Genomic DNA, 13,434 nt, shown 5'->3' on the forward strand with positions numbered 1-13,434 from the left:
AGGAAGGAAAGAAGGAAGGAAGGAAGAAAGGAAGGAAGGAAGGGAGGAAGAAAGGAAGAAAGAAAGAAAGAAAGAAAGAAAGAAAGAAAGAAAGAAAGAAAGAAAGAAAGAAAGAAAGAAAGAAAGAAAGAAAGAAGATAAAATAAAATAGGATAAAATATAGTTATTAAAATAAAAAATAATTATTAAGAAGAAAAATTTTTTTAAGTTAAAAAAAAAAGGGAAGGTCAGAACCCTAGGACAAATGGTGAAAGCAAAGCTATACAGACAAAATCTCACACAGAAGCACACACATACAAACTCACAAAAAGAGAAAAAGGGGAAATAAATAATATATCTTGCTCCCAAAGTCCACCTCCTCAACTTGGGATGATTCACTGTCTATTCAGATCTTCTAGCTCACTTATTGGTTCTTCTGTCTCAGTTATTCTGCTATTGTTTTCCTTCTAGTGTATTTTTCGTTTCAGTTATTGTGTTGTTCATCACTGTTTGTTTGTTCTTTAGTTCTTCTAGGTCCTTGTTAAACATTTCTTGTATCTTCTTGAGCAGTGCTGCCATGCTATTTCCGAGATCTTGGATCATCTTTACTATAATTACTCTGAATTCTTTTTTGGGTAGATTGCCTATTTCCTCTCATTTATTTGACTGTGTGGTATTTTACCTTGCTCCTTCATCTGCAACATATTTCTCTGTTGTCTCATTTTGTCTATCCTACTGTGTTTATGTTCTCCTTTCTGCAGGCTGCTGAGTCATGGTTCCTCTTGCTGCTGTTGTCTGCCCCTTGGGGAGTGAGGTTGGTTCAGGGGCTTGTGTAGGCTTCCTGGTGTGAGGGACTTGTGCACATGCTCTGGTGGGTGAAGCTGAGTCTTTTCCCTCTGATGGGCAGGGCCCCGTCAGGTGGTGTGATTTCAGGTGTCAGTGAGCTTAATACGACTTTAGGCAGCCTGTCTGCTGATGGGTGGGGCTGTGTTCATGTCTTGCTTGTTGTTTGGCCTGAGGCGTCCAGCATTGGAGTTTGCAGGCAGTTGGGTGGAGTTGGTTCTTGATGGCGAGATGAGGACCTCCAGGAGACCTCACATTGATTAATATTCCCTGGGACCTGAAGTTGTCTGTTAGTCCAGTGGCTTGGACCTGACACTCCCACCACAGATACTCAGGCAGAAAGAAAAAATGAAAAAGCAACAAACAGAAAAGAGCAGAACAATAACGAAGAATAAAAAATAAAATAAAATTAGAAAAATAAAAAATATATTAGGAAAAATAACAATAAAAAGAATTGCTACTCCAGCTTTCTTCTGATTTCCATTTGCATGGAATATCTTTTTCCATCCCCTCACTTTCAGTCTGTATGTGTTCCTAGGTTGAAGTGGATAGAATATATACGAGTCTTGTTTTTGTATCTATTCAGCTAGTCTGTGTCTTTTGGTTGGAGCATTTAATCCATTTACATTTAAGGTAACTATCAATATGTATGTTCCTATTACCATTTTCTTAATTGTTTTGGGCTTGTTTTTGTAGGTCTTTTTCATCTCTTGTGTTTCCCACCTAGAGAAGTTCCTTTAGCATTTGTTTTAAAGTTGGTTTTGTGGTGTTGAATTCTCTTAGCTTTTGCTTGTCTGTAATGCTTTTGATTTCTCCATCAAATCTGAATGAGATCCTTGCTGGGTAGAGTAATCTTGGTTGTAGCTTTTTCCCTTTCATCACTTTAAATATGTCCTGCCACTCCCTTCTGGTTTGCAGAGTTTCTGCTGAAAAGTCAGCTGATAACCTTATGAGGATTCCTTTGTATGTTATTTGTGCCTTTTCCCTTGCAGCTTTTAATATTTTTTCTTTGTATTTAATTTTTGTTAGTTTGATTAACATGTGTCTCAGCGTGTTTCTCCTTGGGTTTAACTTGTATGGGAATGTCTGTGCTTCCTGGACTTGAGTGACTATTTCCTTTCCCATGTTAGGGAAATTTTCGACTATAATCTCTACAAATATTTTCTCAGGCCCATTCCCTTTCTCTTCTTCTTCTGGGACCCCTATAATTCAATTGTTGGTGCGTTTCATGTTGTCCTAGAGCTGAAACTGTCCTCATTTCTTTTTATTCTTTTTTCTTTATTTTGCTCCACAGTTTTTTCCACCATTATATCTTCTAGCTCACTTATTGGTTCTTCTGTCTGAGTTATTCTGCTATTGTTTTCCTTCTAGTGTATTTTTCGTTTCAGTTATTGTGTTGTTCATCACTGTTTGTTTGTTCTTTAGTTCTTCTAGGTCCTTGTTAAACATTTCTTGTATCTTCTTGAGCAGTGCTGCCATGCTATTTCCGAGATCTTGGATCATCTTTACTATAATTACTCTGAATTCTTTTTTGGGTAGATTGCCTATTTCCTCTCATTTATTTGACTGTGTGGTATTTTACCTTGCTCCTTCATCTGCAACATATTTCTCTGTTGTCTCATTTTGTCTATCCTACTGTGTTTATGTTCTCCTTTCTGCAGGCTGCTGAGTCATGGTTCCTCTTGCTGCTGTTGTCTGCCCCTTGGGGAGTGAGGTTGGTTCAGGGGCTTGTGTAGGCTTCCTGGTGTGAGGGACTTGTGCACATGCTCTGGTGGGTGAAGCTGAGTCTTTTCCCTCTGATGGGCAGGGCCCCGTCAGGTGGTGTGATTTCAGGTGTCAGTGAGCTTAATACGACTTTAGGCAGCCTGTCTGCTGATGGGTGGGGCTGTGTTCATGTCTTGCTTGTTGTTTGGCCTGAGGCGTCCAGCATTGGAGTTTGCAGGCAGTTGGGTGGAGTTGGTTCTTGATGGCGAGATGAGGACCTCCAGGAGACCTCACATTGATTAATATTCCCTGGGACCTGAAGTTGTCTGTTAGTCCAGTGGCTTGGACCTGACACTCCCACCACAGATACTCAGGCAGAAAGAAAAAATGAAAAAGCAACAAACAGAAAAGAGCAGAACAATAACGAAGAATAAAAAATAAAATAAAATTAGAAAAATAAAAAATATATTAGGAAAAATAACAATAAAAATGGAACAACAACAAAACAAAACAGAGCCACAACAGCAAAAAAATAAAAAAGAAAATAAAGAAAATTTTAAAATAAAAATTAAATAAATAAAAGATAAGAATAAAAAAAGAAAAAATAATAAAAATAAAATAAAATAAAATAATAAAAGATTTAAAAATTTAAAACTCCCTGGTGCCTCCTGTATCAGTGTCCTTGCCCCCACAGTGAGCTACAGCCAACCAACCCCTGCCTCCTCAGTAGGTCTCCAAGACCTCTAGGTGGGTTTCTGGACCTGCTGTGTCAGCCCCACCTCTGCATGTGTTTCTCTCACCAGCATCTATTCCTGAAGTTGGACTGGAGCACATGAGCCTGCACAGGACAGCTGGGACACAGGCCTCCACAGGCATGCCTTCAGGGGCTGGTGCAGCCGGACTAGGACTTGGAGGGGGACAGCCTTCAGCCCGCCAGGACCCACATGGTCAGAGACCCTGTCAGGGGCATCACCCTGGGTGCCAGTTCCCACAAAGCCAGAGGAGGCTTTGGTGGGGGTGAGGCTCAGGCCCAGGATCCACTCTGCCAGAAGAGGTTTGTCGGGGTGGTGTGTGGGCTCTTGGGACCTGCACAGCTCACAGCAGCTTTGTGGGGGCTGGTACTCAGGTCCACCAGGACCCCTGTGGCTGGAAGAGGCCCCAGCTGGTGCAGGGCTCAGGCCTGGGACCCACGCAGCTGGAGGGGACCCAGGGGGTGGGGCTCCAGCTGGAAGAGGCCTTGTGGGGGTGGGGCTCAGACCTGAGACTCATGTGGCTGGAAGTGGCCTTAGCAGGGTTGGGGGCACGGAGGGTGCTCAGGTCCTGGACTCCATCAGGCTCACCAGGGCCCGACTGGGCAGGGGAGATGCTGGTTGCTTCCTCTCAGATCCCCCAGTCCCCCAAAAGTCCCTCTCCATCTCCGCTGATACCCCACCATGAGTGGGCCCCTCCAATCATGGGAACTTCTCCTTTCCCCCAGCGCCACCTCAGGGGTGCTGGTCCTGTCCCGCCTCCACTTTTCTTCCCCCTCCTCCTTCTCTCCCACGTCCTACCTGATCATGCACGGATTCCTCCCATCCCCTAGGATGTCCGAGGTCCCCCACCAGCACCTAGTAGGTGCTCTACTTGTGAGGAGATGCAAACTCCACATCCTCTTACTCCACCATCTTGACTGTGCCTCTGCATTCTGTAATAACTTTAAATGTAATAACTTTAAAACTTTAACTTTTATAATCTATGAAAACATTGCGTCACTATTTCTGTACACCTGAAACTAATATTTATAATATTGTAAATCAACTATACTTCAATTAAAAAAAATTTTTAAAGAAACATATAAACCTAACTTTGTTTTCAGTGATGGTATAATCAGCAGAGAGGAACTATTTCAAGTAACACAAAAACGTAGTAATTTGGAACTCTGCATCCTGTACCCCAAGGACAAGAAGAACTGTAAAGACAATGAAAGCTTTCTGGTTGGTGTCATTGCCATACTGAGGTCATTCTTTGCATATTTTAAGTCAAATGAGTAATTTTGTTAGAGTCATTGAAATCTGAGATTTCTGGTAAAGTTGAAAGAAGATGCTGATATGATTAGAGTAAAAACCTTATAGCTCAAGATTTGAACTGGAAGTATAATTTGAACTGGAAGTATAATTATCCTGATGTATTTTATCCTTAGGAGGAAAAACACCCTCTTATCTCTGTCTCCTAAAAGGACCAAGAAACTGACTAATCCCATAACATGACTAATGAGAACTGTGGCCTCTAGATAACATTTCCCACTAAAGGAACGAAGAATCTTTGGAGGAATGCCTGGTTCCAGGCCTGAAGCAGGAAATGTGAAAGATGAACCTGGAACATCTTTCCATACAGAATTGAAGGAGGCTACCAAACACTATTGGGATTGTGCCCAAAATACACAGGGACCAGTTTGAATAAAGCTCCCACTGGCCAAAGATGGGGTAACTTGAACATCAGTAGTGGTAGTAAAAACAATGGATGAAATTCACTAAATATGTTCAAATCCATGATTTTGATACAGGGGAAAAAATAGTCTATGTGGTAACCATTAGAGACACAAGGAAATTAACTCAATATTCTGAAAACTGATAAATATTTTTTAAAAGAATGCTTATCACTTTGACATAGGTACTGAAATATTTACAGATTAAACGATATGATGTCTGGACTTTGCTTTTAAATAACCTAGGGTGTGCACAACATGTGGGATAGTTGAAACAAGATTAGCTGTGTAATGGTAATCAAAGCTTGGTGATGAGTGAATCGAGTTCATTCAGTTGTTCTCTGGACTTCAGTATACGTTGGAAACATTTCAAAATACAAAGTCAAAACAATAAAAACATTAAAAGTGAGAGAATATTCACAACACATATAACTGATAAAAGGTAAGTATCCTGAGTATGTAAAGAATTACGTATCAATCAGAAAAGGACAAAACCCTCAACAGGCATAAAATCATAAGAGGAATATGAAATATAATTGAAACTACAATGATATTATTATATCCACCAGACTGCCAAAAATTAAAAATCAGACAAAAACAAGCATAGGCTAAGTTGTGGAACAATGAAAAAACTCACAAAGTGCTCGTGGGAGAGTAAATGGGAACAAACACTTTGAAAAGAGTTAAGCATACCTAGTAAGTCAAACATGTGCATGCTCTATCACCTAACAATTCCAACCCTCAAGTTTATACTCCAGAGAAGCTCTTGTACTCCTGCACCTACCAGAATGTTCAGAGCAGAATGATTTGTAAGGGTGGAGGGAACGTGGAAGAAAACTAGAAACAACTCAAAGACACTTGCAGAGAAGAATGAATAAATATATTTTGGAATATTCACACAATACAATATCATACTACAGGGAAAACAAATTAACTACAGCTATTACAACTGCATGCATTAGCATGAATTAATCTCAAAAACATAGTGACCAAAGAATTCAAGTTGCAAAAGAAATCATACAAAATGATTTATGTATTATTTTTGAGATAATTCATATACCATTAAATTCACCCCTTTAAAGTGAATTCAGAGGTTTTAGAATATTCAGTGTAGTGCAATCATCACCACTACCTAATCTCAGGACATTTATATCAGCCCCAAAAGAAACTATACCCATTAGAAATCACTCTTCATTGGAGAAATATTTATTCAAATCCTTTAACCATTTTTAGATTGGGTTGTCTTTTCACTGTTGAGTTGTTAAGAGTTCTTTAAATATTCTGGAGACTAGACTCATACATGATTTGTAAATATTGGGTTGTCTTTTTTTTTTTCCTTTGAAGCACAAAAGTTTTAAATTTTTAAAAATTTATTTATTTTATTTATTTATTTTTGGCTGTGTTGGGTCTTCGTTGCTGCTCGCGGGCTTTCTCTAGTTGTGGTGAGCAGGGGCTACTCTTCGTTGTGGTGCGCAGGCTTCTCATTGTGGTGGCTTCTCTTGTTGTGGAGCTCGGGCTCTAGGCACGTGGGCTTCAGTAGTTGTGGCAGGCATGCTCAATAGTTGTGGCTCATGGGCTCTAGAGCACAGGCTCAGTAGTTGTGGCGCACAGGCTTAGTTGCTCTGCAGCATGTGGGATCTTCCCAGACCAGGGCTCAAACCCGTGTTCCCTGCATTGGCAGACGGATTCTTAACCTCTGCGCCACCAGGGAAGCCCAAAAGTTTTAATTTTGACAAAGTCCAGGTAATCTATTTTTATCTTTGGTTGCTTGTGCTTTAAAAGGTGTCATATCTAAGTTAATTATTGCCTAATCTAAGGTCATGAAGATTTTTACCTATGTCTTTTCCCAAGGGTTTTTGTAGTTTTAGCTTTTACATTTAGATTTTTTGATTCATTTTGAGTTAACCGTATATGGTGTGTGGTAGAGGTTCAACTTCATTCTTTTACTTGTACATATTCAGTGGTCTAGCACCACTTGCTGGAGACACAATTCTTTTCCCTACTGAGGTGTCTTGGCACCTTTGTTCAAAATCAACTGAACAATGTAAGAGTTTATTTCTAGGCTCTCAATTCAATTCCATTGATCTATATGCTTTTCTTATGCCAATACCCCACTGTGTTGATTACTGTAGCTTTGTAATAAGTTTTGAAATCAGGACGTTTGAGTCTTCCAAATTTGTTCCTTTTCAAGATTAGCTGTTGGGGTTCCTTAGGCTTCCATATGAATTTTTAAGATCAGCTTGTAAATTTCTGCAACAAACAAAAAGCCAATGGGATTTTGTTAGGGATTGTATTGACTCTGTAGATCAATTTCGGGAGTATTGCCATCCTAACAGTATCAAGTTTTTCAATCCATAAAAATGAAATGTCTTTCCATTTACTTAGGTCTTTTTTCAATGTTTTATAGTTTTCAGTGTACAAGTCTTGCATTTCTTTTGTTAAATTTATTCCTAAGTATTTTATTGCTTAATGCTATTGTAAATGAAATTGTTTTCTTAATTTGGAATTGTTCATGGCTAGTGAGTAGAAATACAATTGATTTTTGTATACTGATCTTATTATCCTGTAATCTTGCTGAACTTACCTGTTAACTGTAACAGCTTCTAAGATTTTCTATGTACGTTATGTCACCTCGAAATATAGTTTTACTTTTTCCTCTCCAATCAATTTCACTGTTATCTGATTTATCAGCATACAATTGTTCATGGTATTCCACAATAATCCTTTTTATTCTGTAGGGTTGGTAGTAATGTATCTTTTTCATTTCTGATTTTAGTAAATTGAGTGTTTTTTTCTGTACAGTATGGCTAAAGGCCCATCAATTTTGCTGATCTTTCCAAAGAACAAATGCCATATGGTTTTACAAACAATAAAAAATGCCTTTTATTTCATTTTCTTGCCTCATTTCCTTGGCTAGAACATCTAGTAGAATGTTGAATAGAAGTGGTAAGAGTGGACATTTTTTTTTTTTCTTCCTGATCTTAGGGGGAAAGTCTTCAGTCTTTCACCATTAAGTAGGATGTTAGCTGTGGGTTCTTTGTAAATGCCTTTATCAGGTTGAGGAAGTTTCCTTCCATTCCTAGTTTTGCAAGTGTGTTCTTGTTATTTTTAAATGAAGCATTGTAGAATTTTGTCAAATACCTTTTCCATGCCTAATGTGATAATCCTGTCATTTTGTCCTTTAAACTATTGATATAGTGTATTACATTAATTGGGGATATTAAGCCAAGCTTGCATTCCTGGGATAAGTCCCACTTGGTGATAGTGTCTGATCTTTTAGCATTTTGCTGGATTGTTTTGCTAGTTTTTTAAGAATTTTGCATCTATATTCATAAGTGATGTTAGTGTGTGGTTTTCTTTCCTTGTGATAGCATTGTCTGGTTTTGATATTAGGGTAATACTGGCCTCAAAGAATGAGTTAAGAAGTGTTCCTTCTTCAGATTTTTGGAAGTTTGTGAAGAATTGATACTCTTCTTAGAATTCCAGCAGTGAAGCCATCTGGGCCTGGGCTTTTTCTTTCCACAGATTTTTTTCATTACTAATTCAACCTCTTTACTTGTTTTAAGTTTATTCAATTTTTTCTATTTCTTCTTGAGTCGGTTTTGGTAGTATGTGTCTTTCTAGATATTTGTCTATGCTATTTAATTCATTAGCATAGTATTCCATAATAACCCTTCTTCTGTAAAGTTAGTAGTAATGTCCCCCTTTAATTCCTGATTTTAGTAATTTGAGTGTTCTTTGATCAATTTTGCTGATCTTTCCAAAGAACTAACTTTTGTTTTGCTCCTTTCTCAATTGTGTTCCTTTTCTCCATTTCATTATTTTCTTTCTTCTGCTTGCTTTGGGTTTACTTTGCTCTTTGTTTTCCAGTGTCTTAAATTGGAAGGTTAGGTTGTTTTTGTTTTAATAAATCTATGTATTTATAGCTATAAATTTCCCTTTAAGCAGTTTTTCCTGCATCCCACCAGGTTTGGTATGTCTTTTCATTTATTTCAAAGTATTTTCTAATTTCTCTTTTGAGTTTTTAGACTCATTGGTTTTAGGAGTGTATTGTTTAATTTCCACATATATCCAAAGTTCTCAACTTTACATCTAACTTCATTATGATTGGAGAATATACTCTGTATGATTTTAGTTCTTTAACATTTTGAAGCTTGTTTTATGATGTAGCCTATGGAATATTGAGTAATGTCCCATGTGCACTTGAGAAGAATGTGTATTCTGGTGTTACGTGCTCTGCACGTTAGGTGTAGTTGCCTTATAGTGCTGTTCAAGTCTCTTATTTTGTTAATCTACCCAGTTGTTCTATCCACTGAGAGCAGAGTATTAGTGTCCAATTGTCATTGTTGAATTGTCCATCATTCCCTTCCAGTCAGTTTTTGTCTCATGTAGCTTGGGGTTGCTTATCATTGGTGTTGCACATCATTACAGACTGCCCCCTTTTATTTCTAATAACATAATTTGCTTTCAAGTCTATTTTATCTATTAGTATAGCCACTCTAACTTTCTGATAATTTGCATCCTTTTCCATACTTTTACTTTCACTATTTGTATCTTTAAAGTGTCTCCTGTACACAGCATATAGTTGGATCATGTTTATTTTTATCCAGTCTGATCCCTTATTTTTTGACTGGATTAATCCATTCACATTTAATGTTATTGGACTTATGCCTACCATTTAACTTGTTTGTGTTTCCTGTCTTTTCTGTTCCTTTATTCCTTATTTACGTTTTTTTGCATTGACTATTTTCTAGGGTAACATTTTCTTTCATAATTTTTGCAATTTCATAATTGAGTTCATAGTTGAAAAAGTAGACTCAAATATCCAAATTGCTCCAAATATACTTCTTTTCCCATAACTGAATCAACTACTCAAAAAATCATTAAAACATTTTTTTGGATCCATATCAACAAAATGTTTTTATATGAACCTATTTAACATTTTAGCAAAAGGTTATCAATTTCTCCCCAAGTTAAGCACTTTTCTGCTCAAGTACTAATTCTTGTGTCAACTCTAGATTAAATCAAATTCAAAGGGAGGGGTATTTGCATAATTTCAAAAGCAACTCTAAGCTTATTCAGTATCAACTAAGTGTTTTTCAAATTTTCCTGGTAGCTTTTGCAGCAAATTTACAAAATGCTAATTACAATGAAAATTTATGATGTCAGAAACTATGCAAAATCAGCATTTCTTGATCCGTATCATGATGCTTCAATTTCAACATAAACTTTTGTACCTATCTGTGAAGGTGACAAATAAGCTTTTCCTTTTCTTGGAGTTTTAATTTTGGTTTACTCATATACAGTGTGATATCAGCAAGAAAGTGTGTATTACACTGACATGTTTTGCTCTTGATTACTGAATACCTGGCATTCCTTTTGTTGCAAGAAAATCTGAAACTGGAATTAATAGAAATGTAAACCATTGTTTAAAATTCTTAATAATTCAACCAATGAGCATTAGTAAGGAAGACAAGATTGTTAAATTGTCTTTTATCACAAACTGGTTATGGTTCCTGGACTGGATTTGAACCTATATACTGATCAATTTTAACAATGGTGACACTTTTCAAAGAGTCTGTTTCAGAAAACTTATTTGCAATAAGCATCACTAGGTGAAACAAAACAGTTAAGAGAAATCCAGGCTCATTAAAAAATTCCAAGAGATCCAGACTTTTGACCTAACATAGCAGAAGCACTTTCTGTAGTGATAGTAACTTTTTTCTTTGTATCTAGCAAAATTCTTCTGCAGATGTCAAAGATGCAAAAACATGCCACAAGTGATTTTTTTTAGGCTGAGAATTCATATTTTTTTGTAAAATTGGAACTCCTTTAATACAGAGCATACAAAGTATTAACTGGGCAGTGTCTTTTACACCACAGCTCATCTAAAGATAACATAGTTTCAGTTTTTCAATTTTGAATCAACTAATCGTTAGTACTATTAGAAAGGTCTTATATTCTATAGGTAATTGCTGGCTTAACTGAAGATATTTCATTTTTGTAGACCAGTCTTTTCCAAGTAATTTTCTAACAAAATTTCCATAATAGAAACCATAAATCCAACAGAAAAATCTTTTTCTGTGCACAAATACAAGCTCTTTTATAGCTGGCCAAGTATATAAGCTCTTATCCTGTTATAAACTGTTTAAAAACGCTCTGTTGGACTTCTAATTCTGATTTCAGGTGATTAATTTCATCTATTCTTTTTTGACTGTTGAAACATTAAATTCAATATGCATTTGGAATCGCTTCTCGGCCTTTTGGCTAAGATCAAGTGTAGTATCTGTTCTTATCAGTTCAATATGCATTTGAAGAAAATGTATCTTAATATTGTTCACTTTATTATTTTTTTACACGAAGTTTTTCTTCTGCTCTGGTGCAGCATATTGCAATAATCATTCATCATAAAATTCATATTATCTTGCAGTCTTTTCCAGTTGTGGTACTAGCTCAGTTCTGTATCAGTAGAACTGATTTTAAGTTTAATAATTTATTCATACTTATTTTTTGAACTAGAAAACACAATTCTATTACATTAAAATGTAGGTATCTCAATTACTAATTGTGACTTACACAAGCACAGTAACTCATGCTGTTTGAATAAAATATTCAAATGAACACATTACTTTGGTTAGTAAATCACTGTTAGAATGGAACCAATTCTTTGACATCAACTGGTGATGTGTTTATGCCTAATACAAACAAGCAATACAGTGGTTCCTTATCTTACACAATGCAACAGATAAAGGGAAATATGGTCCTATCAAAATTGTTTCATTTAACAAAAACCATTTTACAGTTCCATTCACACTAGCCATATTTCACGTGCTCAAAAGCCATGTGGTTAGAGGGTACCATGTTGAACAACACAGTCTAATTCATTGCATGAGGGGAAACTTAAGTGGGTTTAGAAGTGCTGCATTCCTTCCATTTATGTACTTTATTGAAGCATCTTCTAATGAATAATCTTACCTAGTGATCTCTGACAGGCAGTCTTTTTACACATAAGGCATTTTCAGTATACAAAAAAGCCTAAAGGAAACAGGCTGAAATAATCAAATTAGCATCAAGTGCTATCTTTTATTATTTTCCAGAATTACTTAACTGTCTAGTAGGGGTACATTGAATCTCTCTTGCAGACTAAAATCTGAATGAATTATAATGGGAAATGAAGTAAAATGCAGTTTGAGAAACAAATTTGTTTGACTAAATGTTTCTGTGAGGTAAGTAAAGGAAAAACAAGGGCCTTGGTGATAAAGACATAAGAGATGTTGAGTCAGGATTTGCCTAATGGAAATAATGAATGAACAAAACTCACTTACCTGTCTTTTCTCCCATGAATGAGGCGGGAATCAAGGTTTTTATTGATTCTATTTCCTGAATGTGTCAAGTTTCCCTTCCTTTCTACTCTTACTGCTCTGCAAGCTGTCATCAGCTTATCTGTCAACTGGACCACATCAGAAACCAGCTAACTAGTCATTGTTTTAATCCACCCTCCACAACACTGCTAGAATGACCTTTCTAAACACAAATTGGGTAATGCTACTCCCATTTAAAACCCTGTGTGGTTCTTTACCACCACCTACAGGATGAAGTTCATACTTTAGTAGATGGTTCAAAGTTCAAAGGTGCCCACTGTGTTCCAGACACTCCACTAGTGCACTTCCCACTGAAAGACCCTCATCATGTTCAAAATCCATTCCATTCATAGCTATACACATTTCACAAAGGCATTTAATACAGCTCCTATTATTCATCCAGTAAACAAGTTCTTAGTCCTTCAAAACCAGTTCTACAGTCACCCGGAAGGCTTTATAGACCCATGTAGACAGAGATTTGCTCCCTCCATACCTGGTATATCTTTAGCACATTATAACACTAGATTATAATGACCAATGAACAACCTGAAGTCAGAGAACGTCTGATAAATCTCAATTTCCAATCTAAACATAGTGTCTGACAAGAAGAAATTCTAAATAAGTATTTATCAGTATGGTGACTAGGAAAAGTAGATTAAGGACAACTCTGATTCATCGCAATGGACTAATTACATATAGTCCTCCCACTCAACAGGTCTGTTCAAAGTCACCACTAGCAAGCATCATGTTAATGGGGAGGGGAGATGGTAACTCCCTATATATAAAGCTCAGAATGTGAGCATATACCCCTCACACCTACATCATTGCCCTGAGAAGCAGCCACCTGCATCAGTATGAATATTAAAAGGAAAGCAAGTCCTGCATTTTGCAGCTTTCTTCTGCCTGAATTTGGTCACACCAGCGTCCCTTTTCAATGTCTTTCATGGATCAGGCTTTCAAGAATTACACAAAGCTTGGAAAAAAAATAGCACTAGCAGGACTGCCATGAAGGGGAAATACTGAAATCACCAGGGCTACAGGGTTGGCAGTCAAAAGCCATTAATAAATTAATGAAGCAGTCAT

At 36.9% G+C, this 13,434-nt stretch overlaps 1 pseudogene; it reads left to right on the top strand.

Moving 5' to 3' along the window:
* Nucleotides 1-11,237: 11,237 nt before the first annotated feature.
* LOC112062294 (uncharacterized) lies at nucleotides 11,238-11,336 on the top strand (annotated as a pseudogene).
* Nucleotides 11,337-13,434: the final 2,098 nt, after the last annotated feature.

Source organism: Physeter macrocephalus, chromosome 2 (assembly GCF_002837175.3).
Source record: "Physeter macrocephalus isolate SW-GA chromosome 2, ASM283717v5, whole genome shotgun sequence".
NCBI classification, from domain to species: Eukaryota; Metazoa; Chordata; class Mammalia; order Artiodactyla; family Physeteridae; genus Physeter; species Physeter macrocephalus.